Source organism: Triticum aestivum, chromosome 5B (assembly GCF_018294505.1).
Source record: "Triticum aestivum cultivar Chinese Spring chromosome 5B, IWGSC CS RefSeq v2.1, whole genome shotgun sequence".
Taxonomy (NCBI): Eukaryota; Viridiplantae; Streptophyta; class Magnoliopsida; order Poales; family Poaceae; genus Triticum; species Triticum aestivum.
In genome coordinates this window covers 166,829,176-166,835,532 of record NC_057807.1, presented here as the reverse complement: position 1 = coordinate 166,835,532, position 6,357 = coordinate 166,829,176, and the positions used below count along the sequence as shown (strand labels likewise).

At 43.1% G+C, this 6,357-nt stretch overlaps 1 long non-coding RNA gene across 3 annotated transcripts; it reads right to left on the bottom strand.

Moving 5' to 3' along the window:
- Positions 1–2,091: 2,091 nt before the first annotated feature.
- LOC123110925 (uncharacterized) lies at positions 2,092–5,893 on the bottom strand. Of its 3 annotated transcripts, XR_006453834.1 has the most exons (4): positions 5,330–5,888; positions 4,500–4,612; positions 4,037–4,336; positions 2,092–2,589 (listed from the first exon to the last, which is right to left on the bottom strand). It is a non-coding gene; the product is annotated as an uncharacterized lncRNA (long non-coding RNA). The 3 variants fall into 3 exon arrangements; XR_006453836.1 differs by having other exon boundaries at positions 2,092–4,336; positions 4,408–4,612; positions 5,330–5,893; XR_006453835.1 differs by having other exon boundaries at positions 2,092–4,336; positions 5,330–5,891.
- Positions 5,894–6,357: the final 464 nt, after the last annotated feature.

Genomic DNA, 6,357 nt, shown 5'->3' with positions numbered 1-6,357 from the left:
TGGAGGTTGGCCGAGATTAAAGGGATGGCCTGTGGGCGCTGCCAAGCACGGCGGTGGTGTGAGGTCGATGGGAGGGCGGGGCGGCGGAGGCAGGGGTCTGGGCTGGTGGTCGCTGGCGGTTCGAGAAAGATCGTCAACAGTGACTGGCGGGAGGTAGACGAAGGCCATCTGCCCGTTCCTTATAGATCGGACGGTTCATTAAAAAAATCGACTAACCTATTTATTTTCAGTCGACTGTTATCTTAGATATGACCACATGTTGTGCTGGAGGAGTACCTGCATTTCCTGTGCTCATATATTACAAAATCATACGGAGTAGAATCTAATTTTGTTTGCCATGCAATGTTGTAGAGCTATCATATGTCTCCTGTCATTTATTTTTCAGCCACCTGCTATCTGCTACTTTTACAGTGCACTAGTTCTGCACATACTTCACCCATACTCTCACTATTGTGTTTATATGCAAGGGTATTTCAGAGTCTACCTCGAGAGAAGCAAAAAAGAAAAGAGACAAGTCGTGCTAGCTTTCTACGCGGCTAGGCACGACACGTTACAGCGCTATAAAGGGTGCAGTGTCAGCAGATGGAGACGGTAAACGTTGCTCTGGACTTGATGACCTCGCTCGCAATGAACCACCATCCCAGGTGCTTGCTTTAACTTCACGGTGTCATATGTGGTTGCATGTTCCATATGGTGTCTAGCTTGTATTCGAAAGGCTAAAGTCGGTCTTTATTAAGATAAGGAAAGATATTTTTTACATGAACCACCACCCCGTGAGCACCAGAAGACAAATAGCTAGTCAGGGCACTGGCCGAGCCAGTGACAAGCCCAGCAAAGACAGGCATCACCTGGAAGCCAACTAAAAAGCCGCGATGGTGGCGAAGCAACCCGCCTCCCACCAGGCTCTCAGGTCCTAGATGATCGTGTTCACCACTCCAGCCGGATGTCTAGCTTGCATTGCTTCCAATTTGGTTAAATTGCATCTGCTTAGCTTACACATTATACCTTTGAATATGACATGCCTTTCTGTTTTTGGTACATACTAGTACATTTGTGTATTAACCATGTTCTTACATCAAACTAATGTTCTTGTGTATCCCTCATCAATCACTTATGACGAGGCAGGTAGGCAAGGGGACTACTCATTTAAAGAATGCAGCGTCAGCCTCCCGACATGATTCTCAAGAAACAGAAATGCTAGATGAAGATAGTGAACGTAGCTCTGTAGTTGATTACAACATTTCCCCTACACTAGCATCGCAGGTGCTTGCTCTAACTTGGCAGCATGATATGTGGTTGCATGTTGCATATGGTGTCTAGATTGTAATTCTTCCAATCTGGTTAAACTGCATGTGCTAGTCTGCTTAGCTTATACTCCCTCCGTCCTGTAATGTAAGACGTTTTTGGCGCTAAATTAGTGCCAAAAAACATCTTACATTATGGGACGGAGGGAGTACATTATACCTGTTAATGTGACATGCCTTCCTGTATTTAGTACATAGTACATCTGTCTATTAAGCATGTCCTTACATAAAACTATTGTTTTTTTGTATCTCACATCAATCAATATGATGAGACACCTTTAGTATATGCAGTGCGATATTAGTTGCATCTTTCATATGATTTATAGCATGCGCTGCTTCTAATTTATTGAAATTACATTTATGATGGGACGCTTTTAACTTGGCAGAGTCATATTGGTTGCATCTTTCATGTCACTACACCACAACACCAATACAATGGCATGTAATCTGCCGAGGGAAGGCCCTTGAGAGGGCAGATAAACTGCCGGGACGGAGTTTCTCCCGGCAGATAGAACTGCCACAAGAACGGCTGCCGGGAAAACTATTTCCCGGCAGATACAAATCTCCCGGCAGTTCCGCTGCCAGGAAGCCCCGTTCTCCTGGCAGATAGATGCGGTATGCCGGTAATCTAATTGCCGGCAGTTATGATAATCCCTGGCAGATAGTCTGCCCTTACTTTCACTAGCCGCAGTTTGCCCGATCCTAATAGCGTGTATATTTATTTTTATTTCTGTTCACGTATATTTATTTTTATTTCTATTCACACAGGAATTGACTCAATATTCAGTAGAAAATCTCAAACACATAATGATTAAAATTCAGTACTACAACATTCATACATGCATTCAGTAGCGTCCAACTACATCAATGAACAGAATTTACATGGACAATAAGATTTCTTTTGTTCAAACTAAGCTAAACAATTGGTTTGAGCTTGACACGCAGCTACAGCCATGTCTAGGAAGACAAATTGTTTGTTTGGAACCTTCTTATTGGATGACTTCATTAGATGTCTTGTGAATAACAGACTCGCCACCATCATGTGAAACAGCATAATTTAAACAGGACCACATGTCTCCCGCAGAAGAATCACCAAGCTTGCAATGCTTTTGAAGATCAGAGCTTAACCTTGCGCCACAAGATTTTGTTGCTGCCATGAATACAAGAAACATCATGTAGACATCCTAGTTGACTGGTACAACTGCTATCACGTAGAAGTTTTGTAGCATTCTAACAATCTCATCCTTGTAACAGAACTTACAAGCTTGAGACACAACTTGTTGTACTGCAGAGAAAACAAAATCAAGTTTAAATTTTTGAAAGTACAAACTAGCAGCATCTACAAACTAACAAAATATCAACATCAAACCAGGAAAAGATTTAAAAACATCTAATGAAGATATGACAGCTGACATGTGCTTTTTCAAGAATATTTCAGACTTTCAGTGTGTGTATATCTAGCAATGTAACTATCAATGATTATAAATGATAAATTTTGACACTTCCAAATACAATTCCGGATGTATAGTACTCCCTCCGCCCCAAAATAACTGTCTCAACTTTGTACTAGCTTTAGTACAAAATTGTACTAAGCTTGAGACACTTATTTTAGGATGGAGGGAGTACATAGTAAGCAGTAAAATACAAGGTCAAACAACTTGTACACATCAGAAAACTGCATGCCAAGCATATATTGCATGTTTATACTCCCTCCGTCCGAAAAAGCTTGTGCCTCAAAAGATAGCATCATGCAAGACCATACAGATAAACAAAATTTCTCATGCCATTTGATGATTAGTTTTGTACCATGTATAGGGCGGAGGCAATATATCTTCCATTTTGAAAGGAAAGGAAGGGCATCACTCCTATCAAGATCTCGCAAGTTACAAGGGTAAACTACTCGTGGTAGAAGTCCACGCTACCATATTACAAGTTCTATCAAGTTCATCACTCCTATCAAGATCTCCCAAGTTTTCTAACCAAAGTTACATTAAAAAGAACATCAAAAGGGATATTACCAGAGTGTGCAAAAGTACTGCATGTAAGAGAAGAATGCCACAATATATCATAAGTTTAGTTGCATGGATATCCCAACACAAGAAAATTAGGAACTCATTCCAGAGGAAGATCGCCAACGAGCATCGGTAAGGACATACTCATGGTCCCTAAGAGCATCGGTCCTAGAACCATCAGCAAACCTCTTTCATGTTGATGTTTTGCAAGAACTTGTTCTGCCTATAATACTATGATTTTACTTATGAATCTGCTTCCTTGAAATATAAATCTATTTTAGAGGAAAATAAATACCTATAGTTACACAAAGTTCTATAAGTAAGGCTAGGAATAGTACTTATACTATTACAGAGGCAGCATGCAATTTAATTTATACAATGAAGAAACTGTATAAAAGTTGAACATCAATAGACTAAATGAACCAGGTTACCAAAAGCTGCTTCACAAACCAGAAAATGCATAAGGAAAATCTCATTCCTAACTTCACATTTACTACAGGCTAGATATTAACCTATATTTGGTAACTTGCATCTACAAACAACAAAGGAAATAACACTACATATATACAGGGCCGGTCCTGAATTTTTCGAGGTCCAGAGCGAACTTCAAAAATGGTGCCCATCAAGACCTCAACTACAACATAGTGCATAAATTTCATTCATATAGATATATATGAAAAAAATATTTTACTTCAAATTTCAATAGAAAAACGGGAACACCTGAATCATTGGAGGAGAAAAGTAGAGATTGAACTGTCCAATTCCAAACATCTCGGGCTTCAATGGTCCTTGCTGTCCTCGATTCCCTGTTTGAGCAAACTGTACACAAGGAGAAGACCAATCAGGGAGCCAAAATTAAACAAACTACAAAAGGATAAAATGGAAAATGGACTGAAAAAATATTAGATCATTTTGAGGTGGCGTCCATCCTGGTTGCAAAGCAAATGGGGCTGATGAGGTTCTGCCAGCCTGCCCCTGCTGCTGCTCACTGAATTGGTCGGACTACTTATAGGCAGTGTGCTGCAGGAAAAAATTGAGAAACCTATAAGGAAGTGATAATGAAAAAATTAAGGGCGATCAAAGGAACCAACCATAGTCAATAATGCTAAGTGATGAAGCAACTGAACATCCTCTCGAACTCAAGGGAAATATTCTAATGGCTCAAGTAAGTCTCGAGGTCGACCTTCCTCGGGTATTCTGTCTCGCTTCTAGCTTCATTCTCCGCCTTGGTCTTTGTGCGTTGGCTAGCTGCTCTTCCGGTAGCTCCGAGCAGACAGCCACTCAAAAACTTCTTCACTAAAGATGCATAAAAAACACTTGCTATCAGATCAGGTCAAAGCAAACAACAACTAAATGCATGGTTTTTTAAAAGAGACACCAGCCTTGTGAACGTTAGTGCAGGCCATGCCACAGCTCGCAAATGTCACTCCATATTTATCCAGATTGTACAAGACCTGATTGCTAGGTAATTCCGCATATCCATTTTAGACAATGCAATGCCTGCTACAATAATACTAGCTCGGGTGAGACAGTAAATAGTAGTGTTCATCTATGAGATACAGTTTAGTTGTTCGTCCTTTTCAATTACCCATAAAGAAGTTTCAAGCCATCTACATAACACTCTGCAGATACACACTTATCTATACACTATAATGCTTGACAAAGTCAGTACAAGTAGCATTTTTTAACGGAGGGGGTAAAAGTAGCATTGCTTCGATTCTAATTGTAATCATTGACAACTTTCAACACAACTTACAGAATTAAAGAAATAAAATGAAGAATTGCTAAACTTTAGCACCTTCACTCCAATATGCAAGTACAGCTGATGAAAACTTCCCAAGTACATGTAAACTGGTATATCATTGATTAAACAAACTACACCAGATCCTTCTAGCACATGGGTCAAATAATTGATATGCGTCCAAATTTTGGATCACACATCAGCACAAAAGCTCACGAAAGACAAAACAATCTGGATTATCTACTAGAAGAGAGGAGAAATCCATATGTTACCAGACTGCCGGCATCTTCTGGTTCCTGGTCGCTCACTTCCTGTCACTTGCAAGGGTGCCACTGGGGCACCCAAACCTAGGCGCCAAACTACAGCCATGCCGTTGCCGCCGGCTGCACCGAAGGCGGCCACCCAAAGCATATGCCCGCTTCCTAGCTTCACGCTCTGCTCGGGCCGCCCGGATCTGGAGTTGTGCCCCGCGCCCCGTTGGCCGCCTCTTGCGCACGTCCTTCGCCGGATCCGGGGGCCGCGCAACCGCGTCCTTTCTTCCCGCATCCCCGCGGCAGATCCGCGGTGTGGGCAACGGCTTCGACCTCCTCCGCCCATCGGGTCTCCCTCCCTTCCCGTCCTTGTGCAGATAGTTTGGGACGAAGAGGCGAAGGGTGGCTGGCGACAATAGTCGGGGAGGCACTGCGGTGGGATGCTTGGGGTGGCGAATGGTGGTCGGCCACAGCGGAAGGTGCTCGGCGGCGAGGTGGCCGGGGTGGAAGTAGGGTAGGTCGATTTGGATGAGGTTGTGATTTGGGGCAGGCTGCGGACTGGGGTGCGGCCGAGTTTTTTTTTTTTTGACGGGACGGCCGAGATTCCTTTGCGTGAAACATTCGGGCTTCGCGCGCTCTCCCACGACTGGGCGCGCTTTGGGCCCAGTTATTTCGCTCACGCGCCATAAACAGTCCCCGGCAGATAATGGGCCGGGCTTTAGTTGCGCCGGCAGATACTATGACGTGAAAAGTAGTCTTTATTCCCGGCAGTGTGACTGCCCTCGTTTGTAAACTTCTAGTGGCAGTTTACTTGCCTTCAAGTAATTTTGCCGGCAGTTGAACGTTTCCCTCGGCATATAGCATGCCCTTATTAAGATATTTCTGCCGGCAGTTAACTGCCCCTAATCAAGGGTTGCCGGCAGTTAACTACCCCTAATCAAGGGTTGCCGGCAGTTAACCATCCTACCCCCGACCCGCAGTAGGTCCAAAATTTAAGAGGGGGGCAAAGTTTGTACTTTTCCCAAATTTCAAGCAAGCGCGTCTCATCT